General features: G+C 48.6%; 1 long non-coding RNA gene across 1 annotated transcript; it reads left to right on the plus strand.

Annotated features, from left to right (window-relative positions):
• The first annotated feature begins 669 nt into the window (after positions 1 to 669).
• On the plus strand, positions 670 to 3,027 carry LOC123351166. The gene is made up of 3 exons (XR_006573942.1): positions 670 to 817; positions 2,098 to 2,304; positions 2,456 to 3,027. It is a non-coding gene; the product is annotated as an uncharacterized LOC123351166 (long non-coding RNA).
• Positions 3,028 to 24,138: the final 21,111 nt, after the last annotated feature.

Here is a 24,138-nt window from a genome sequence, read left to right on the forward strand (position 1 = left end):
GGTCCACATCAGAACTCCAGATCCAAACACCGTGGAACTCTGTGGAAGTTCAGATTTAGATCAGAACTTTGTGACCTGTCTGGATCTCAATAATGGGCCTGACCCAGCATAGGAACACCCCCAAATTTTGGGGATGCACAAAGCTGGATCCAGAGTGGGGGGCTATACGTTAGTGCTGCTAAATAGTTACCCTCTGTTTCAAGGATGCAGAATTTATAATGTCAGCCCTTACATGAGGCTACTACATCAAGCTTGACTCTCAGCTGGAGTTTGCTGAGCCGGCACTGAGAAAAGTCACCTTTCCATTTGGAAACGTAGGCAGTTTGCTCTGGGAGAACACAGTGAGACTCAACACGGCGCCTCATGCCATTGTGTCGCAACAAACCCTGCCCTAGGTTGTCATTGGCAGGCACTCAACCCAGGATCTAGAGCATTGAAAGCCTGACAGACCTTTGCCACTTGAGTTGAGAGTCATTCTGTTATCTGGTAGAAGTGGTAGGCCTGTTATCCTCTAGGGGGGACGTGATGCATTTAGCTAGCGTGCCATAATATTTAGAGTCACTTTTCTTTTATTATTGTGTCTTTGAGTGATGTAATCAACATTCATATGCTTCTTATCCAAGATGTCTTGCTTGCTTTGTGACTCGCCCATGCTGTTGCCAAGGCAACAATGCCCGCCATGGCCAGGCTGCCAAGGGCCATCCCTGCCCCTCTCCTTTATTCCTCCTCACTTGTTCCTTGTGACTGATTCCTCAAAGTCTCCTCCTCGGCTTTAAGGAGCAGGATTTATCAGCTTTCTCCAGATTCAGCGGGAAAGGTTGTATGTGGGCCATGAGACTGCTGTGTGTGTTCTCTGCCTCTGAGTGTGTCGCCCTGAGAGCTGTCACAGTAAATCATTCAAGTCTTTGAAACAGATTGTGGTTTTGGTTGAGCCATAATCGAGTTAACGGAGCCTTGGATAAATATGAGACAGGAGGCAGAGGCTTGGAGTCAGAAGGTTTCTGGGTCAGCCTGGTGTAGAGAGATTTGTATGTGTTTCATCACAGGCACAATCCCTACAGCAGAGCTGTCTGCATTGGATGGGCAGAAATGCAGGTGCATTCAAACCAGCCCCGGGTGAACCTTAGACAGGGACTGAATGGTTTCTCCAGCTGTGGTTATCTGAGAACTTTTCATCTTTCCTCTCTGTTAGGGTCTGGTCAGACATCTCTGGGCATCTTCTTCAGGTTGCAGCATGTTGCAGCGTGTTGCAGAAAGTGCAACACACGGCCACCTGCTTTGTGGCGAGATGCCTGTGGTGGAACACCAGATCAGAGCCCGGATTGGAATCCGATCCTGGCATAAACCCAGTTCCCAGTGGTACTTTTCATATGGACCATATGCACATGCTCTCCAAAGTCTGCATAGGCTCCTGGGTCTGAATTTTACATCTGGCCCTGAGCTCTACATAATGGCTGAACCAAACCCCTAGGGATCTGAACACCCTCAAATTTCCAGCGGCTTAAAATCTGGATCCCAATTGTTCTGCTTGGGATCAGTACAGTCTGCCACCACTCCTCTCTTCCTTTTCCCCTTTGTGAGGAAATCACTGGTCAAGCCTATGGCTCTTTCCATTCACAGAGCGAGCGTTCATCAAATGTGGCCCCCTGCAGACTTTTTTGCGGCCATGACAGCCTCCAAAGCCTGGGCAGAAATTGGGGTGTGGGGCAAAGCAGTGGCCTCTCCCTGCAGCACCCAGTTGTTGCTTCCAAATAGCTGTTACCAAGGGCAGCAAGATGTGCTGCCTTGGTGTTTGTGCTGGCGTTGCCAGCAGGGATCTGCGCCCTGCACCCAGGCTCCTCTCGGGCTCCAGGCAGCACCTCTGGAGACATGTGGGGTTGAAGTGTGCAGCGTCAGAGGTAGCTATGGTGTTTGGTTGCTGGGGCACTTCCTTGGGCAGCTCACCTGTTCCTGCCTGGCTGGGGCATTTGAAAATGGGGGGTATTGCAAAGGTGGGGGAATACTTTTCACCTACACAGCCCCTTCCAGCCCTTTGCATGCATTTGTTAATTAAGGCCCCCCCTGGGCTGGATAAGAATCATTACCCACATTTTACAGGTGGGAAAACTGAGGCACAGAACAGCAGCATGATTTGTCCAAGGTCACACAATGAATCAGTGTCAGAGCCAAGAGGGGAACCCACGACTCCTGACACCCGTTCGCCTGATCTAACCACTGGATTCCTTTCCTCTCCGCTTTTTAATACTGAGATGCAACCTGTGGCGTAAGAAGCTGTAAGAAAGTATAGTTGGTGTACAGGGCAAAGTAAGTATCCAGTCTAGGCTATCTGAACCTTGCCCACTTCTCCCCTGTCTTAAGGGAATGCTGCTCAATGCACAAATGTACTGTGGGTGCATCTTAGTTAAAGCTAGTACGGTATAATGCTTAGAATGATACTTAATTTTTTACCCCAAAGCATCCAGAACATTTGACTTTATTGCTGATGGGAAGCTTGCAGTCATCTCAGCTCCATTCCACCTTAAAAGCATATATCACTGCCTACGACATGGAGCAAGAGAGAAGGCGGCTCAGCGAGGAAAATATGGAGAGAAATAATGATTATGCTGGCAGACAGTAGAACAACTAAATGGAAAGAGACTTGTCATCATGCAAATAAAACTTAAATGAGTCCTTGGTTTGTAGAAGAGAAGAGTTTTCAATAGCCCGGAGGAGATGTTTAAAATGCATTCAATACAGCAGGCAATAACATTGGGTCTGTGCTTCAGATAAACAAGCTATTCTGGTGAATTGCAACATGATAGTGACTGAATCAGCTTCGAAAGCAATTACGCCTCTGAGACCGTGGGCAAAGAGGGGAAGCGTTTTGCAATCATCTTGTCGAACAAAATGTAAATGGAGTGAGCTGTGACAGCCGCGGACTTTTAGGTGACACCATAAATGCTCAGCGACTCCCTTCCAAAGGGAGGAGATAGGGTTACTTATGAGCTTCTCCTTTAAGTAAACGGGTAGGCACGTTTGAGATGCTGGTGCCCATATGAGGCTCGTGAAAGGGTCAATCGACAGTTCTCAGAAGTGGCACCGTCCTGCCCTCAGGACAGATAATCAGTCTGTGCGGCTTTGGTCTGATGAGGTCATGTGTCAGCCTTGCGTTTCGCTGGTTGTGTTGTCAGTCAGTAGCCAGAACCCTTCTGCGCATGTAGTTGGATCAAGCTCCTTAATAAAGGCCCACTTTGTACGTAAGAGGGTATAAGGTGCCCCTGAGTGCCCACATGTGGTGGCAGGAGTGGGTGGCGAATGGGTGGCTTTAGCTCCCCACTGAGCTGGCCAATACAGCGGTGCTGGCAGATGTACGCTGCGGCGGGCATAGGGCTAGCGGGGGGCATGAAGCCTGGAACAAGGCGGAAGCAAGAGGTGAACTGACTCTGCTTCCTGGGATGCTCCTGGGCAGTGTGCAAATGCCCAGCCCTAGACCAGGAGGATAGGCACAAGGCAAAGCCCCAGCTGAGCCCCACACACATTGCTTTTCTTATTCTGCTTCTGGCCGACTGCTACCCCATACAACAAGCACCCGCCCAATAGCCTGGCTTTTGCCAGCACACAAACGGTGACTGGTTTTGACCTGGGAACTGCCGGTTGTCAACGTCGCTGGACATGGCAGCGCAGGCCCAGCCACACTGCAGATCTGGTGCAAGACACTGGGCCGTTCCCCAGGGAAACGCCTTTTTTTAGAGTTGCCACTTCAGGCGGACACTGAACAACTCTCCCTCCCATCCTTGCCATCAGGAGGGATGTGTGGGGTTGGAAACATTTCCCCCCAGCCCTGGGGTTCTCCACAGGGAGCAGCATCATGAGCCTCTCTTCTGTTTGCTTCAGATGCCAGTGTAAGGTGAAGGCAGCCTTAGCCAATTCATATGGGTTAGGTGTAGAGTACACCACATTAACAGGTATGATGCACGTGGTATTAATGTAATATACATGACATAGATGGGTGCTGGGAAGATACGTTAACTAAATCTATTATGCTCTTCCCACAATCCTGTTCACCCACGTCAGGTATCCCACAACACTTTGCAAAGCTGAGGTCAGTTTTGGCATTAGAAAATAGGAAACTTGTCAAAGCAAAGATGCATGAATCCTTTGTACCAAGTACACTTAGGGACCAAAGTACACTTTGTACCAAGTACATGCTTTGTACCAAGTACATGCTTTCATGGCTAATCGACGTTTGGAATGCAGTGTTCAAATGAGATATGGGAAAGTATAGGGAGGGACCAAGGGCAAAGCCGGCCTACACCAGTGGGTTAAACTTAACCTTTAAGTGGGCTCTTTTAACTTGTAAACAACCAGAGTATAACTAGGAGTGGGACTGAGGGTGTATCTCTGAGATAAGGCTTCCTTCCCGGAAGGAGGGCACGTATGTCCCCTTTTTGTACGTACTGTTTTGTCTTTAGACAGCACGTTTGGCTAAGTTCCGTTATTTGGTCTCCTGAACATTTTAAAGAATGAACCCCCAGTGCAGTGAACCAACTGGCTGTACCTTTTAGTCCACAGTAGGCTCTAGTGATGGTGGCATCACAATCTGAGTTTCTCCTTCTACAGCTTAGTCAGTGAATGGAAATTTTCCGCAAGCCAGAGTGACAGCTCCATCTTGCTGCACGGTCGGATGAAATGAGACACGTCTGGCTCTGGCAATGACTGCACTGTGAAGCCAAGGCTTCCAGTTTTGTCCTTGAATTACCAGGCTGAAATAGTAATAAAGAAACAACATTTTGGAAACTGATGAAAGGGGGGAAAAAACCCTCCCAAACCTCCCCTCCTCCATGGAAGAGAAGAGATGAGAAGAGAATTACTATAAAAAGCAATTGACCTTAGGAATCCTCCATCCCCAATTTCCCTTGTGTTATTAACTAGGCCCTTTGACTTCTCCTATATCGGAGACCTTGGAGATTCCATTTAAATTTCAGTGCTTCCTAAAGAGCACTTCATTTACAAATATCTCATATAGAAGGCAACTCAGCTTAACTTAATGCAGCCTCTGAGTGCGCTGCCTGAACTGAAGTGACATTAAAACACAAGATAGTGCTCTTGCTACTTTGTCCATGAAATTGCCTTGACAGAAGAGAGGAAACAAATTCACTCATGATACATTTTTAAGGTCCATAATTAATAGTGAAGACATCTGCTAGAGAAGAAAGGGAAATTGTCACCTGCTTGGGTAGTGTGGGGGGCATTTTGTTCTGTTCTGTGCTATTTAAAGCAAGAGATAAAAATGCACCAAGTTGGAAATATGTAGGTTCATGTGAGTCCAGCAAAAATAGTTCCAAATGAGTCATTCTGCATGCATGAGTGGTATAGCGTATGCCTCGCACGGGGCTGCTCAGTCTTACGTGGAATGACTAGAAAGAGGAGGATTGCATCACTCACTTCTTGTATGGTCTTATGCAAATGTAGTAAGATTTCTGCTGCCATTCCTGAGAAAGGGAAGAATAAAGCCTTTGGTTTCCTACAGAAATGTAATCCAGAGAAAACCAAGTGGCGTTATCTTATAGTTACAGCTGGAGTCTGTGTGTGTGTTCCTGTCACTGACTCATTGCGTGCCTCAGTTTCCCCAGCTGTAAAGTGGGAGTGATATTTGCCTCCATCATGGTATTTGGCTTCCCCATAGTTGATTATGAGCCTATTTTATACCCCGAGGTGTCAAACACATGGCAAGTATTGCATATGCTAGCAAAGAATTCAGGAGGGGTAGGAAGAAATAATTATATGTAAAAAGGCTTTGAGATGCAAGGGGCTCTAGGAGATTAGGATTGATTGACTGCAGCCTATCACAACTCTTGAATTCAAAAGCCCTACAGAGTGCTTTACCAACTGCTCATGATCCGGGAGTGAGGAGATGGCAATACCCGCTCTTGGCGACTGAGTTAGAAATTCTTGCCCTCCTTCCTCCCCCATGCCCCCTTCCTCCTTCTCTCCCTCCCTCCTGTGGTTTAAAACTCTTGAGTATAGATAAATCCAAGTAAGTGCTTTGGACAGGAACTCCCATCCCCAGGGATCATGCTGCCCAAGATGCCTCTGTGCCTTAGAGAAAGACAGGAAGAGGCACCAGGATCAGGCAAAAGACCCTCTCTTACGAGGGGTGTTAGGGGAGTTAGGGGAGGGGAGTTCACCTCAGACTGTTGTTATCAGTAGTATGGCGACACCTAGGTATGTCAACATGGCAGTTAAACTCCCGTGGCTGGCCCGTGTCAGCCGGCTTGGGCAGCTGGGCCATGAGACTGCAGTGTAGACCTCTAGGCTGGGGCTAGAGCCTGGGCTCTCGGACCCTCCCCACTCAGGGGATCTCAGAGCCCACGCTCCTGCCCAAGCCCGGACATCTACACTGCATGTTGATAGCCCTGCAGCCCGAGTCAGCTGACCCGGGACAGCCATGGGTGTTTAACTGCCTCGTAGACATACCGGCAGAAGCCTCAGCCAAGATCAGGGTCCCCTTGTGATAGGCTCTGTATAGACATCTAGTGCTTCAAAGAGCTTAACATCTCAATAGACAAGACAAAGGCTGGGTACTGAAGTACAGAGACCGGTGACTTGCCCGGGGTCACCCAGAAAGCCTGTGGCGGAATGAGAAACTGAACATCTTGAGCCCCAGTGCAAAGCCTTAACCATCAGACCGTCCAGAAGCCATGAATACTAGAGAGAAACAAACTCATGGTGTTTGGGAGAAACCTCAGCAGGGTCAGGGTATGATTTTACAAAACCAAACCCACAGGTGGTTAAGATCTGCATCCTAATTTATCTAAATTCTCAGCATTTTGGGGACTTGAAGAAATAGTTCCCTCTACCAGCTGGTCAGCACTTTTTCAATAAGAGAAACCCCATCAACCTCTTTTGGGTCAGTTTGATAAATCAGTTACGTTATAGGAATGCTGTCACCTGGGTAACAGAATCTGCCACCGTCGGAATGTGAGAGCAGCTGCACCGGGAGCTTTGAACATGTTGACAGTTGAAAGAGATTGGGAATTTCAATGAGAGTGTGGCACTTACCTCCTTGCTATTAGTCAGCTTGGAATATTGATACCGTTAGCAATTCCGGTCTTGTCTGGGGAAATAACACACGGGATTATTTGCATGCTTATAAATAGGAATTTTTCTTCCATCTGACAAAAGAAGTTTTACTACGGTAAAGAAAACAGTGTGATGGAATCTTGTTACCCCCTCCCCACACCTCCACAGGCCAGCAACAGCTGCTGCTATTAGAGTTCACCAAAATGTTTGCAGCCTCTTGGCCTGTCATGGGAAAGTCGGGAAGGACTAAAAGCATACACAGGGCATCTACGGTGGTTTGGGGGAGCAGTCTTGAAAATGCAACCGTGAAAAAAGCTGGTGAACATCAGGAACCCAGTAGGATATTTGGTTATTGATGTAAAGATATGAGGGTCGGGGGACCACCCCAAAAAAGCCCTTGTCCTCAGCCCTGGGCACCTTTGCCAAAAATATTAAGAAAATCGAATTCAGAGTAAAGCCAGGAGCTGCTCCACATCCCCAACCTGAAAATAACCAACGCCAACTTCACACAGCCATCCGCCCGCTCCTTAGCCCACTAATGGACAGACCTTGCAGTGTGCCCAACGGTCAACGGACTCAGGCTGTTGCAGATCATGGGGGAGCAGATACCAAAGTCAGGGTGTCCTCATGGGGAACGTGCCCTGTTGTTCCGAGGGGGCTCCAGCTGGAATGAACATGCTGTCTGCAGCTGTGGCAGTAGGGCAGGCAAGGAGGGGCCATCTTCCAAGAAGGCCTTTTAGAGCTTCCTAGGCCAAAAAGAACATGGGAAACTATTTCTCCAGGAACCCAACAGGCAGCCAGTGCAGCCCCCAGAGCACTAGGATCATGTGCCCCTAGGGAGGGACTCTGCTGAAGGAGCCGGCTGCCCCAGGCTACACTAGCTTGAGTTTGGGGGTCTCCTTAGGATGCAACCAGGGTAGCCAGGGCCACATCAGAAGGAAACAGTCATCACCTGCTGGCCAGATGACATGGGGGTCACTGCTGCTGGGAATCATGGTCCTCCACAGGGTGTGAACTCAGGTGATGACTGGTGCCCGGTTACACTGGGCATAGAGGAGGCAGCACATCTCACTGCCCAGCATACTCCCGCCTGAGCTCCTGGAGGCATCCTGCTGTACAGACACCAGGGGCTAAAGTCTGTGATGCTCCAAATCAGTCACAGTTTTGCTCCCTCCAGGACGGCAGGATTTGGCCGAATGCCTCCCAGTCCCATCTCTCACCAGGTAGCTCTTCCCCATGCCCAGCATCGCTGAGCTCCACAAATGCGCAGCTGAGTCATAAAAATGCCAGCCAGGGTGGGTGGCTTAAAATCGGGCTCTCTTGACATTCTTCTGTGAGAGGCAGAGAGAGAAAATTGATTTGATCCTTAGATCTTCCATCAGAGCATGGACAGAGCTTCCTTCACACATCTGCACACGTGTGCACATCTGTGTGGGCGTGCATGCGTATACACACACACACACACACACACACACACACACACACTCTCTCTCTCTCTCTCTCTCCCTCTGCCTGAACAGTAACGCGCAGGCAGTGAGATTACCAATGTCCTTCACAGGCAGCCCCGACCCCATGACCGTTCACATTTGGAAGGTGAAGTGCGTGTGAGCTGATGTGCTGTAAAGAGGTTGTTTTAATAGTTTGGCTGGAGTGAATGTGAGCGTAGGACAGGGCTGTGATTTGAAAGGCAATAGGTGATGCACTGAGAAACACAAACCTTAGATTTAAATACTTTAGGTAATTAACTAGGGCGAAGTACCTGGCCTCTGATGCAGGCTGTTTCAGACAGTAGACCAGGCTGCCAAAAGATACAGTGAACCAGCCATGTTTTGGCATACCAGACGTTGGACGTCATTAAGCTAACTCGTCTGCCAACTCCTCATGGCAGTGTTAGAGGTAGGTTATCAGTTGCATTATTCACCAGCAAAGGGATGCTGCTCCTGGATCAGCTGAATGAATGAGATTTCCATCTGCGGGACCGATTGGTACACGCATGCTGGACCTCTCACTCTATGTCAATAGCTAAGGTGCCCATAGATGGCGCTCCAGAACATGGAGTATAGTTTCTGGCTTTTGTAGGACCAAGAAAACATATACCCTGCAATGACTCCCTCTAGCAGCTTTTTCCATCGGCTCTTGCAGGGATCAAGCCTGCATTATGCAGCCCGGACTAGCTCCTACGAGTCCTGCCCCCGGGGTGGCTCAGAATCCAACCTGGGATGGATTGTCAGGGGTAAGGAGGGGGGCATTGGTGTCTGATCATTCCAAAGGCCTGGTTAGGAATCCTGAAGTGATGTGCCCAGGTTGTTGCAAAGTGCTGAAAAGGGGACAGGAGGGAGGAGTTAAAGGGAAAATAAAGAGGCAATCCTAGATCAGTGGTGAAGCTCTTGTATTAGCCTCCTCCTCTGCATAGCAGGAATTTCTTGGGGCTGGAGTGTGGGGTGATATTCAGGAAAAGGTGCCAGAACGAAGCAGGACAGGAATTTAACCAGATACAGTGCTCAGGGTTTAATCAGCTGGGTCAAATGCTCAGAATCTGAAGCACTGAACAGCTTCTCTATAATCAAAGCCCTAAAGCCCCCAGGAAGGCTGTGAAAGCTCATTCTGACTAGGAGACTCTGCCTTACTTGCTAATCTACAAGCGCCGTAGTGCACTTCTGGGGGCCGTTACACTCTGAAGGGCTCTGTGAAAGCAGCATGATGGGGCTCTCTATCTAGTCTCCCTGTCACTGCCAGACAGACCCATCTGGCTCACTACTCGGTGAGATCCAGGACGCTTCCTCTAACTGCTGCACCGCCGGCTCCACCTGGAGTGGGAAAAGCAAGTGATGCCTCAGCAGGCAGAGCGACTTTGCCGTCTGAATGCTGGTGATGATGGGTGAGGCAGGGTTGAATTCTGCCTGCTCTCCCAGAGCTGGTTTATAGATTAAAGCCAGAAGGGACCGTTAGATCCATCTAGTCTGACCTCCTGCCTAACACAGATGAGTAAATCTCACCCATTTTTGCCGGGGTGGAGCCCAATAACCTGTAGTGGGCGTGCCTTCCAGAAAGGCAGCCAGCCTTGATCTGAACGCATAGGCCCTGGGACTGGTTGTCACGTGACCACTTCTTTTGTGGCAGTGCCTTGTACTGCGTGTGCCACGTGCCACAAATCCCAGCAGTAACTTGTAAGGCCTTGACCCTCCCCCCAAACTCCATGTGGATGCAAGAGTCCCTGCAGAGAGCTCACTGCAGGATCAAGGCCAAAGTCTATTCCATTAAGAATTTGGACTCATAACCAGTTTTCTCCGCTTGTTTAGTAAGCAGGAGTGTTGTGGATTAACCTTGAAGCCCCTCGCGTGCCTGTTCCGTCTCCGGCCTCAGACCAGTTTTCCAGCACTAGCTCCGTTATTTATGTTGTTCTTCATTTCTGGTGAGAGGCCACAACAGGGAGAGCTGTTATTGCTGGTAGAGAGCAGGCTTGTAACAGCTGCCACTGAGCAATTCAAAGCCCTTTGCTAGCAGAATCGCTCACAGTTTCTGTCCTGCCTCTGGAACACACAGCCTGCTCTGCCGCTTTTGAAGCTCTTGCCTTGAGTGGTACAATGATGGGTGGAAGGCGAGCTTCCCTTACCGTGGAGACATCAGCAGGAGCTAAATATGCAGTGGCTTCTGAAGCAGGACCCATGGCGAGCCCACTCTTTAATCTATTAGCTTGCTCCTTGCCAGGGGGAAATGCCAGGGAAGCTGCATTATCATGTGTACACTGGGAAGGGAAGTAAGAAGGTACAGTGTACTGCAGGCATGCAAATATCTTCTCTTCAGAGCCCTGGTCCAGTCAATAGAACCTCTATGGTCCCAAAGACAATTTCAGATCCTTCCCCAAACTATCTGCATCTCTTGAGTCAGGACCCCTGGCCCTACCAGGACAGGATTTCGCATAAGATTCTTGCTGCAATTTGGGATTGGGAACGCGGTGGGACAGCCTGGCTCATGGCATTCTGGAACACCCACTTCTGTTCCTGTTCCTGTTGGAACCAGGAGGTGCAGAAGGAGCAGGGTAAATGGAAAAAATATAATAATAATTATATATATATATATAATATGTGTATCTATATAAAAGCTCACTAATAAAAGGCAGAGAAGAGCCCAAGTCAAAAGCTCATCTCCAATCATCCCCTGCAGTTTGGATCCAGACAAAGCCGGAATGCGAGCTGCATGGCAGACTATTTGGCCTGTAGTTGTCGCTGTTTTCTTTAATAAAATCCCGCTGAAGAAGGGCTGTGATTCCACACAGGACGGGCCAATTCTGATGTCAGTTAGGATGTAAATGTACCATGATGTAAATTCAGAGTAACTCTCAAATAATTTTGCCTTGAGTGGAATTTCTCCAGATTGACATCTAAATTTTTTTTAAATTTTGTTTTACACGGGTTCCTTCAGAAGATCTGCCTCTGGAGACTCTCCCAGCCCCCCACATCTGCAGTTCGCATTCTATTTAAATCAAGCTGCCACACTGACCCCCATTTATCTGCCCCAAACCTCATTTATCAGGATAAATGTGAAGATCCTCCATTCTTGCTGGGTAAATGATTCTAGTGTGTTACCAACCGTATATAAAAGAGATGAGAAAAGAAGTAAGCCATGAAGATAACAGGAGACCAAGGAAAGAAACATTACTTTGGAAAAGAAGTAATAGACCCTTAGCCATGTCTCTGTTCCTTTCCAATCTTTATATGATCTTCTCTCTAGCAACTGCTTCTGTTGGAGGTACAGTCCACAGTAGATAAACAGCTACTCAGGAGAGAACAAAGAGTTCCAGGGATAATGACAATTAGTGGATTTCTAGCTGGAGAGGCCAAGTGCTACTGAGTAATGCTATTACCCATGGTACTTGCCACATGGCCTGTGTGACGATACATGTACATTTACTGCTGGTTCTCAATGCGTTGCCTCTAGCCAGCTTGTGCTGCAGACAATTAGATGAGATACGTTCATAATCGTTTCTGATTAATGCTGTTGTGAGGAGCTGGTTCTATTAGCTGAAGCTGAACTCCTAGCTATAAACGTAATTGATATTTTTGCCTAGACTCTACTTATCCACTCGTGTTACAGCTCAGCGTACAAGACCCCAGTAAAGGTTTATGGAGATTGGAGGCAACGGCGCCTTTGGATCTGGCTTCGGTTTTTAGGTTTACAAATTGTTCTCTGCATAGAAAACTATTGGAGCGGGACCTGGCGTGTGCTTTTATGCTATGTGAGAGCCCCCGAACATGAGCGGACCCTTGTCTAGGGTATATTAAAGATTTCAAACTCATTTCCAGGCATTTTCTTCTTAAAAATAAATTTTAAAAGGAAAAATCTTTGCTGATGATTTCACTAAGCGGAGAGCCACGTGGAAGGGCCTGCACGTTTCTCCGTAGTGTTTTGACAAGGTGAAGAGTGTTAATCTGGTCACAAGGGAGAGTCGTTTAGAGGTCAGGGCTGCAGCGGGGGAGTCGTGTCTCTTGAGTGTTGTTCCTGGCTCTGACACTGACCTTGGCCTACTCACATGCCTGTTTTCATGTGTGTGGTGAGACGTGTTTGTAAAGCACTTTGGGAACTGCAGATGTAAAGAGCTATCAAAATGCAAAGTATTGTCATTATTCTAGTGCCTCACTGTTGGTATAATAAAAAAAGCCACCACCCCTCCTCTAATGTGGTCTTGGGATGCATCAGGCGAGGTATTTCCAGTAGAGATAAGGAGGTGCTAGTACCATTATACAAAGCACTGGTGAGACCTCAGCTGGAATCCTGTGTGCAGTTCTGGTCTCCCATGTTTAAGAAGGATGAATTCAAACTGGAACAGGTACAGAGAAGGGCTACTAGGATGATCCGAGGAATGGAATGTATCGATGTGAAAACAAATGTAAACAGCCAAACAAATTAGAAGCTTTAATGTGAAAGTGTTAAATTAATGGTACAAACACACTCAGAACCTGGCTTTTCGAAACTATAAAGCAGGACTCATTTGCGTGTGCAGTTGTGCAGTGATTGTACATGAAAATCAGATATTTGTGCGTGCAAGGGGATGGCTATTTGCGCGTGGAAATATGCTGTTGACATGTTTGGTGGCTGGGTTCAGTGTTCAGATGAGATGCATGCTTGTTTGCCTGCGTCTGGCCTCAATAGCTGTCCATTTTCCCACAAGCTGAGAGTTTGCTTGAAGAGGGGGGTCATTTATTTCCTCAGCACTGCAGGTGCTTGTGTTGATTTGCAGGGAGTTAGGACAATGGGGTCTCTGTGCTGAGGCACTTGCTCAGTGGAATAAGAGGGGGTGAGGAGCTATAAATGAGGTGCAGTGAGGGCCAGTGGCCGCCTGAGGTCACCCAGGGAGTTAGTGGCAGAGCGGGGATTAGAACTCTGCTCTGAAGCCCAAAAGGGGGCCTTACAGCTGAAGAACTAGAGACACTTTCTCCCAGTGGAGTTTCTGTGATGGAACGGGGGTACCAGGGGCTAGGGTGCGAGCCAGGGACTTGGGAGACCAAGGCTCAGCTTCCTACTCTGCCACGGACTTCCTGTGTGACTGTAGGCAAGTCACCTCCGTGCAGCTAAGACAATTCTGAGGAGCTGAACCTTAATTGTTCTGTTTCCTGTCTGTACAATGGGGGATAATTATTATTGATCATGTTTATTACGGTAGCATCTCAGGGCCAGCTGAGAATGGGACCCTGCTGTGCTAGGTGGAGTACAAACACAGGGTATTGGATTGTCCCTGCCTCAGAATGCTGACAGGCTAAACATTTGAATGGGCGGTAGCTTTAGATGCTGTCTCAAGTTGTCCACTAACAAGGATAAATTATAACCTACAAAAAGGCAGTCACTATAATCACTATATCAGGGTTTCTCAAACAGGGGTCGCCGCTTGTGTAGGGAAAGCCCCTGGCGGGCCGGGCTTGTGTGTTTACCTGCCCCGTCTGCAGGTCCGGCCGATCACGGCTCCCACTGGTCGCTGCTCTGGGCCAAAGGGGGCTGCTGGAAACGGAGGTGCCCTTGAGTCCCTTGAAAGACTCCTAGCTGAGGGACCAACTCTTAGTTCAGGACATCTGACAAGATCTCAGGCTGTGGTGGGTTTGCTGGGGCTAAGGTAGAACCTTTCTCTGTGCCCAGGTGGAAATTACTACTAATAATAGCACTTTTCTATCAAGCAGAGGTGTGGTGAGGATAAATACAACAAAGATTGTGAGGGGGCCATATAAGTTCTGTAGCTAGCTAGAGCTACAGATGCCACAGTTAGCATATTGGTATTAAATGATCTTTTTTCTACGCTACATTCCCTTTAAACCATGTTTTGGGGCAGTCATGAACCTGCACAAGTCAAATTATAAATACACTGGATTTCCATTTTCTGCAACAGTTGATAATGGAGACAGTAAATGTAGTGTATGTATTATTCACCACTGTGGTTTATACATATAATTTAGCAGGGGCTCAGGTTAGGCCCTTTCTTCTAAGTTAAAAAAAAGCAAAATGGAAGTAATTTAAATAGACAGTTTATGCTGTTGGTGTTCCAGTAGCTATCATCAGCTCTGTTTGGGGTGCCATGTATTATTTATGAGATTTCATTAATATGTAAATTTTTGCCAGTTGATTGGCTCTCCTGGCAAGGTTCCAAGTATCTTATAAATTATATAAGTGCTGGACTGCGTGGCCTGACTGCTTAGTGACACTTCAGCTGCAGGGTGGTCTGTAGGCTGGGAACTTGGTGCTAATCAAGAAAAAAGGACCCCAGACCACAGCCATCTGCACATCATTTAAGCAGTTCACAAAACATGGAGGGTATCAGACTGAATTTTTTAAGAGAACCTTTATATACACATAGTATGGGATTTTTGTTCAGTCTGCAGCAACCAAGCTTTACCAATAGTACAGTGTGCACTGACTGGGATGATACATTCCTAGAACTGGGAGCGGACTGGAAACTGCTGGTCAGATCCCGGAGCTACTCTGGTTTATGGAGGATCTGGCCCCGTGGTTGGCAATACCAAGGAAAATAAATCCTAAAATAGCAACCGCTCCATTTCCCTACCTGGCCCAAGAGTACCCCCAACAGGGACACATGCTTTGTTCTCCCTGTGACCCTTTCCTGAGAGTGAAAGATGGATTGTGCAGAAACCGCCAAAAGAGGGCAAATGTTGACTGCAAAATGGCTGACATTCCTCAGTGCTACAATGGCCAGTGCGAGGCTGGAGAAGCTCATACCCTGGTACCAAATGGACAAGGGGAGACTGGGGCTGATTCTAACTCTTCCCCAGGCTTTTCATTCCTTTTGGGGGGAACTGGAGCCAGGCCTCAACACGTCTCTGTTTCTTGTAGCTCTGTGAGGAAACAAATGAAAGTTCACAATCCATGGCTGGGCAGCAAATGTTTTTTCCAGTCGAGCAGGTGACATTTCAGGTAGTTTCTGGTCTTGCGGAAATCCAAATAGAGTTGCCACCTTTCTAATTGCTGGTAACCAGCCCCCTGAAGCCCCAACCCCTGTCTCCACCTCTTCCCTTGAGGCCCGCCCCTTCTCCGCCTCTTCCCCCCAAGGACCCACCCCCATCGCTTGCTCCTCTCCCCGTTTCCCCCATTGCTTTCTGGATCCACCTCCCTCGCCCCCAGCTGGGCTCCCTCTGCTCTGGGGCTGGGACAGGAGCTGCTGCAGCCTGACAAGGAGCCTGTCTGCAGGTAAGAGGTGGCCCCGGCTGAGCAGGGGCTGGCACAGGTTAATGACCCGGCGCCTCTCCCCGCCCCATGGTAACCGGACTTTTGGTGTCCGGTGAGTACATCAGACTGGACACTGCCATGTCCCCTTTTCAATCAGACTTGCCAGTTGAAAACCGGGCACCTGGCCACCCTAAATGGCACCCGGACACAGAAAAGAAAACCCAGACAGGTGGCACTGGCAACCCTCAATCAGAAGGACCGATTTCCTTCTCCTGCTGCTTCCAGCCTCCCCTCATTCAAGTCCCTACTTCTTGTATGCCGCCAGCACATGTAGAAATGAGGAAACCTTCAGCCTGGGGCTGTGGAGACAGAACGTTACCTGGATTTGACTTTTAAACTTCAAAGTGGTTCCATTAGGCTTCACGTGAAGATCAGGGACTCTCACTTTATCAGCATGGGGGGTGGAGGGCCATGCCCCATAACGGTGACTTTGGAGGCATGTGATAGACTGGGCCATAGGAATAGCAAGAGCACCGTGGCTACAGGGGTGCTTCCCTGCATGTATCATTTCACCCTATTTTTAAAGGCTGATCTGGTCTAAAATAAAAATATGTTTCTCCAACCAATATGTTTCTCCTACCCCAGGGCCCCACAAAAGCTGGGCTAGTTCAGAAACTGAGTGTATTTATTTTGTCATTAGTACTTTTCCTCTCTCCTTCTGCTGCTCCTTTCTCTCTCGCTGCCTGTTCATTATTCACCCTGTTCCCCTGCCTCCCAGCCCATAGTATCTTTGAAGCACCACACAAGTCGCAATGACATTGAGTTTGAGTTGGATTTTCAAAGCCATGATGTATTTGTGAGGATTCAAACTTCAGCCGAATGAACCGACTCCTCCTTGACTGTACATTCGGGAGGTCGGGGAGTTAGGAGCCGAGGGAACTAGAGAACCCACAGATCCAAACATTTACTTGTCTCTCACAAGCGTTTGCTATTGATTCTGTACACACAGCCCAAGTGAAGAGTTCTGAGTTTCAGTGAGAGCTGTAAGAAGCCATTGGGTTCTGCAACTGACCTCAAAAGTTCTGGTAGATAAATTAATACTGAAGAGACTTTCCAGAAGTTAAAGGGGACAAAATAATCCATTCAATCACACAAAACATTGGAGCAAACACCCATGGTTGGTAGTGACTCAGTTCCTGTCTCTCCACACAGCACGGAGAGCCATCACGGTCTGCTTTACACAGGTTGCGACCAAGACGCAGCAGGGAAAATGGAATTACGTATGGTCGCTGCCACCCTGGATAAAAGATGTGAGTGAGATGTGTTTGTAGCCTAATTAGGAGTGAGAAAGTCATGCAGTGAAAGCCCAGGTGCGACGAATCCCTTCTACAGATTTGCCACAAGCTTCTGAGAGAAAAGACCCTCAGAGACATGATGAAAAAAAAATCTCACATGGGTCTAATAAGGAAGGGAAGAAAACCAACAACCCCGATATAGAATTTTTTTCCTTGCTAATTTTCTACCCAGCTGGGAAAGCGTGATAGAGAGATCCTGTACGTGTAATTGTAATCCATCTGGGCCAGCCCGGCTGGCCAGGAGGCCATTGGGTCTAGAGGGCACGTTGCTACAGGAAATTAAAGGGAGATAATTGCAGAACGCCTCTAGCAGGACATGTAATTAAAGTGAAAATGTAACAAAAGTTTCAGGGCTGAACTGCCTGGATAAATGAGGGGGTTTATCTCTCTAGCCATGCCATTGGGTCAGCAGGAGTGGAATTAGCTTTACTGCCCCCGCCCCCGCCACCCCTCCAAGTCCTTCTGCTAGCACTATAAAAACAATACAATGAAATTAAAATGATAGCCCTGCTGCTATTCAGGCTGCTGGCAACCTTGTGCCCGGTGCTTTTAAACATGGAGCCTTGAGACTAAAACGGGGCTATTCGGTGGCAGGTGTGAAATGAGTTTGGCAGTCCTCAGCCCAGCTCTTAGTGGAGAGGTGTTCACGTCACACAAGTCTGTTTCATCACGGCCACCAGCTGCCACCTTCTTTGCAGCCAAGATAGGGCTGAATGGACCGTAAGCCTGTCTCTCTCCTTTACTTGGCTTGAGCACTGCAGTAGTGGACTTTTGCTTGCTCCGCTGCTTTCCATGCTGCATTAATACTAGTGGTGGCAGGGTCTGAGTGCTCAGCACTGAGTCGGCGTTATGCGCTGAAGTGAAGAATGGCTTTATGCTTCTTTTGTGGCAATAAGGCTTTCGGTACTGAGGCCGTTTCCCCTAGTTTGGGGTTATGGACTTTTTAACACTCCTTAATTTATGTTCCCGGAGAGAGACTTCATTTCCCTGTCCATCATGGGTTCCGGGAGGCAGCATCGTATGGTCTAGTGGTTACAACAGGGGGGATCGTTGCTACAACGGCTCCTGTACGCCATTCTCCTAATGATTTGCTGTTGAGCTTTTAACATCTCTGTCCCTCACTTTGCCTAGCTGCAGAGTGGGATGATAATACTTACCCACTTTTCGAAGGGCGTCATCGAGGCTCTGGAATGAGAGGTGCACGCAGAGTGAAAAGTAGTAGTATTAATACTCCAGGTTGGAAGCACAGGGGCTCATGAAACCTTCATCATTTAGAGCGAGAACCATTCTAGTCTTCCAGACCTGGGAAGCCCAGCTCCTGTTACAACTCCAGCTACTACTGTTGAGTATGAAGCATTGTTGTTATTTATGTTACTGCAGTGCCCAATGCCCTCAATTGGGATCAGGGCGCTGGTGTCGGAGGTGCTGTACATCCATGTAATGAGAGAGTCCCTGTCCCAAAGAGCTTGCACTCTACATAGCCATGAGAAAAGCCATGTTACAGCTGGGAAACAGGCACAGATTGCTACTAACTCCCTTGTGTGATGTGCAGCTTAGAAACTGAACCCAGAGCTCCTGAGTCCCAAGCTAAACTCCGTGTCTGACCACCTCTGCTCCGACCGGAACTGTCTGCAGCCAACAGCGACAGAGGGCAGGCACTGGGTCCAGGGCTTGGGGAGAACTAGCCCATGTGGTGCCCACCGGAGAAGGCAGATGCGAATGTTTTTCTTTAATGCCTTGTTGCTGCGTGAGTTCCAGTCCCTCCCTCTTCTCCCCCAGTGCAGTAATGGGCTTCTCAGTAATATCACTTACCTGCAGGAGGACAGGCTGGGAACCACCAGCTTTAATTAATGACATTTCAGACGCAATTCACACTTTGCCGAGGTGAGAAGTTTCTGCTCTCCAGATCTGTTCCCAGGCGGCTGTGCAGAGCAGAAAAGGGTCTGTTTCCTCCCGCCAGGAAAAGGGAGCCTCGCTGCCTCCGATAGCCTAGGTAGGAAAGGAATTGCTGGGCTGGGAACTGCGCAGCGGGGCAGAAAGGCAGGTGAGGGCACCGGGAAAGGACTGAAAGTGGAGGGGGAACACAGGAAATGGCAAAAGGGCGGAGCCACGTCCCCAGCGGTGGGGATGGGAGATGAACTCGATGGGTTGGATCCCCTGCACGTGGTCATTTGTATGACAATAGCATCTAGCGAGCTGTCTTGGAATGGGTGGGCATTGTGCTAGGCCCTGTATATACACACACAAGAGTCAGACCCTACTCCAAAGAGCTTACGATCTAAACAAGACAGACAGAGGGGGCATAGCTGGGAACTGGGGCATAGAGAGATGAGGGGACTTGCCCAAGCTTCCACAGGGAATCAGTGGTCAAGCTAAGAATTCAACCCAAATCCCCTGATGCCTGGCCCAGTGCTTTAACCACTAGACCATCCTTCCTCTCCATGGTGCTGAATGACTCCTATCATTGGCCGGCACCTTGCAGGATTGGCACTCTGTCGAGGAGAGAGGACCGATGCGTGCCTTGTCTCGGCGGTCATTGGTCAAGGCTGACCAAGCATGAAGGAAAGTGAAGCTTTCTGCGAGCCATGGGAAAGTGAGGAATGAGTGAGCCCCAGGCTGCTCCATTTAGGAGTTAGAACAAGTCACATTCAGCTCGACAGCCGAACTGCAGATGTTCGAAGACCGTTGCACAAATAGCCAAGAGATGATGGCGGTGGATACCTTGACGGGAAAAGGCTCTTCTAATATATAGATATGGTGCTGAGAGCCTATGGATCCGAAGAGAGAAAGAGACGTGGTCAACGAAATTCCACTTGAAATTTGGGCAAAAGTTCCTATTTACTCTGCATGGGATCAGCCCCCGTCATTTATACCCAACAACTCCAATAATACCCTTCCCTGGGTTCTGCACCTCGACGCAGTGGGAGGTTCCTAGACACCTTTGGGGAGCTGAGCCCAAGTGCCTAAGACACATCTGGAAATAGGACTCAGGCTAAGGCACTTGTGAAGATTTTACCCAGGCTCTGTTATGCTGAAGAACTTGCAGGAGGAGTGGGAAAGAGTGCTCTGGCGAGGTGTATCCAGCAGCTGTGCAGAAAAGGCAAAGGGCATCTCACTTCATCCATATAAACCAGAAACTTAACTTTCACTGGGCCATATTCTGCCCTCTATTGCACTGATGTAAATGCAGAGTCACACCACTGACCCTCAGCTGAGTTACTCTGGATTTACACCAACGGAACAGGATGGCATTTGCTCCATGACCAACAGATCGTTTGCATTCCTAGCACTGATAGAAATGATCTAGGATGGACGACATGGACGCAGACTCCCTTGAGTGCTGGACCTGGTCATGTTATATCTGCAAAATCCAGCCATCTCTTGGTATGGGTCTTTGAAACTCAAGTCCTCTCCTGAAGATGGCCCTCTGGGTGCTGGCAATTTACGGCATTGCTTCCAAGCTGGGAGGAAGGCTTGGTATGATCTGACCATCAATCTAGCTTTAAATACAAGAGCTTATGGCCTGTCGGAAAGAAAAAAAAAGAGATGTTAAAAGGAAAACACAATACTAAAATCTTGCCTAATAAATCTTTCACTGTTATTGCAAATAAATGATTTGATGAAGGACAGAAAACTAATAAAAATGCAGGCATTATCTGAGGTATTACAGCGCTCCATGTGTGATTAATTTAAAATAATCTCATCTAGTGATAATATAATTGTTTAAGAATAATCACGTCAGACAAATGGTGCATTTCTTTCTGAGTGCAGGGACTCACGCTGTGCATTTACGAGTCGGCTTAAATTAAGATGGAGCTTTTCTCTCCCCTATCTTGTCTTTCCCCTGCCAAATCTACACAATCAGCACATTTCTAGGGGCCTCTTTGTGGAAATGATGTCATGGAGTAGGGTCTGCGCTGCTTGTGAAGTCCCTCCCCGCCTCCTGTTTTCTTTAAAAGCTATTTGTAGGGCAATAGTGTAAGCCCGAGACTGAGCCTCGTTGCCACGGACTGTGTAGACGTACCCCATGATGCACTCCCTGATGATGGGCTCTCCTTGGAGTGGGGCAAGAGGGGATTTCTGACCCAATTGAGCCGTCAATCCACTGGTTGTCTCGTATCTTATACTTTGATTGTAAACCCTCTGGGGCCGGGCTAATTGTTTGTTATGTGTGTGAACAGTGCCTACCACAACAGAGCTCTGATCCTTGGTTGGGGACCTCCAGATGAGACTGTAATGCAAGTTGCAGCTGCAGCTGAGAAACTGGACTTTGGTTTCTAGTCCTACCACATTTCCCCCTCTTTGAAGTCCCTATTTGGTTGAAAATGCCAACTTTGATCGCCAAAGCAAACGCTTTCTGAACCTAAAGCAAGGAGCAAGGAGCATATGGGTTTACCGCTTGAACAGCTGTCCCACAAGAGGAAGTGTGACCTTGTGGTTAGGCACTGCCTAGGAACCCGAGTTCCGGGTTCAGTGTCTGCCTTGGCCACACACTTCTTCCATGCTTTTGGATGAGTGGTTTAGACTTGGCGGTACATTGGCACAGCTCCAAAGTCAATGTAAATAGCATCACATCACTGCCTCAATTTGCTTTGGCAGCCTAGTTCTCCAAGTGCTGAGTGCTCTTGGCGCCGGCTAAAGTCCACAAGAGTTGGAGCATTCAGCACTGCTCAGAATCTGGGCTTTAATTTGGGGCCTGTTGTACATGCTTCCACACCCACAGAGAACTACGGTTTATTTCACATCTGCCATGCGAGGGGTGAGTGAGAAATCCCCGACACCTCATACTGCTCTTCTCTCACGCCAGCCAAAACTCTCCCTTCTCTGCCCGCCTCATCTCCTTCCTCCATGATCCAAAGAGCAGAAGTGGTTCCTAGACTAAACCCTTTGGTTTTTGATTCATGATTAAAGCCATGGTAGTTTCAAAGGTTTGCCTGGTGGAGAATGTGGGCAGCATTTTGCTCTCTCTTCTGGCTCCTTTGGGGTGGCTTGGGCATCTTTTAAGACAATACGGATTCCTGCCTTGCTATAAAACAACCAACCAGCCAGGCAGGTTTTGAACTGGAGATTGCTAGGTCCTCTCTGGGGCTCTGGGGACTTGAGCTTCACTCTCAGAGCTTATGCTTTGGGCACTTGTAAAATTTCCGGTTTTACTGCCCATGTTATGGACAAAATGATGTTCTTGCTCAGGCACATCTCTCAGTGTGGTTACTGGGTGTATTTCCTTAGTGAGCATCTGATCCCACAGACTCCCGGTTACATCAGTCATCTTTACCCTTGGGACACCTCTCACCTAAGGACGACTCACACAAATGCAGGGTGCTTGTAAGAGACAGTCCCCGTCCCCAAGAGCTTACAATCTACACCAAGAAAAGAGGTGAAGAATGCCAGAAAGGAGGCTGATTACCTGCATTTCACAGATGGGAAACTGAGTCACGCAAAGGCAGTGACTCACCCAAGAACCCTGTGGGCAAGTGGGAACCTGAATGCTGCTCCAGTGCGGCAGTCACAAGAGCGTCTTTCCTCTCTGCCAGCCATCAAGGGGAGCTGTGGCTCAGGGTCACATTGTTAATACAGGCCTCTGAAAGTGCAACTGCCAGTCAGGCAGCAGCTTAGAAAGGGGTGATGCATGAGAGAGTCTGAAATGTCTTTTGCAGTTGCGATGGGCTGGATCTCACCAATCTCTTTGACTGAGAGCAGCTCTGTTTTCAGCCAGGCATTTCTCCCTTAATGAGCTCCAGCCTGATTAAAATCATGCTTTGAAGACGATGTCCCTCTTGCTCCCAATTAACTTGGTGGCACCTTCGACAGATTATGGTGGGTTTTTTTCCCTCTCGACTTTGAGCTGGCGCTCATTTAAGAAAAAAAGGAAAGCAAGAAAGCAATTATCTTTGTGGAAGCTGATTTAACAGCCACACAACAACAAGACATCGGCATTCAAAGAGCATTACAGCGGTGGAGAAAAACCCACAAATGCGCTGGGCTTTCATAGCTTGGGACCGAGGCCCCGATTTTGCAAAATTCTAAAGCACGTGTTCAGCTTGCAGCAAATGCGTAAGTGCCTTTGACTTCAACAGGACTTTACGCAGACCTGGGTTTTCTTGGTGTCGTCATATTGGGAGGGGAAGGGGATTGAGGGTGCAAATGTCATTTTGTTTAGATGTAGGTTCCAGATGACATCAAGGAGTGCGGCTTCCCAGAGCAAATACCCCACGCTGTTCCTGGCACATGGCGGCATGGGGATCAGATATAACCTTGGAGGCGTTTTTTTCATTGTCTGCGTATAGTCCACAAAGCTCGTGGCTTGCTTGGGTTAGAAAAAACAAACAAACAAGGGGGCATGAGGAGAAAGCACCGAGACAGGAAACTAGCCTCATAAAGAAAATCGCCTGGCATCGGAGAGACGGAAAAGGTCTGGCGCCAAGCCCAAACCACTGCTTACAAGAGATGCAGAGAAGGGGACACTGGAAGCGTGCAGTACGGTGCCTGAGGCCAATGGATCCAGCATTAGGAGACCCAGTGCGGCCACAGCTGGTCTCAGTCTGACCATTATGGTCCTGAGAGCCACACACAGGGATGAAGAGATGCCAGTTGCCCCCCTTTGGATAAGGAGGTGGGCAGCTCACAATGAAGAACCATAGGATGCTGCCTTCTTTCTCCCTGTGCAAGGGCGTGAGGGCAGCATGGCACGTCCGCAGTGCTTGTCTCTTGCACAGCTCCAAGAGAGTGGATGGGCTTAAAAGAGAGGAAGGCCTGGCCCCGGGGAGACAGCATCATGCTGTGTGCTCTGCCCACGCCAGCGCACAGCTGGAGAGGACGTTGGGACAATGTCACTTAAAGTGGCCCAGGCAGCTTTTAGAAAGTGCAGGCAGGAGCCCCCAGGCTGTCATCCCCCGTGTTCACCGTCCTCTCTCTGCCCTCCTCGACGGGGGACACCGGACTGCGCCGCTCCTGTGTCTGGTAGATGGGTCCTGCAGCCCGGATCTGCGGTAGTCCCATGGGTCATGCTTTCCAGGACATCGGCAAGTCTCTTTCATCTTGAGAGTTTCTTTCA

This window comes from Mauremys mutica, chromosome 16 (assembly GCF_020497125.1).
Source record: "Mauremys mutica isolate MM-2020 ecotype Southern chromosome 16, ASM2049712v1, whole genome shotgun sequence".
In the NCBI taxonomy this organism is placed as follows: domain Eukaryota; kingdom Metazoa; phylum Chordata; order Testudines; family Geoemydidae; genus Mauremys; species Mauremys mutica.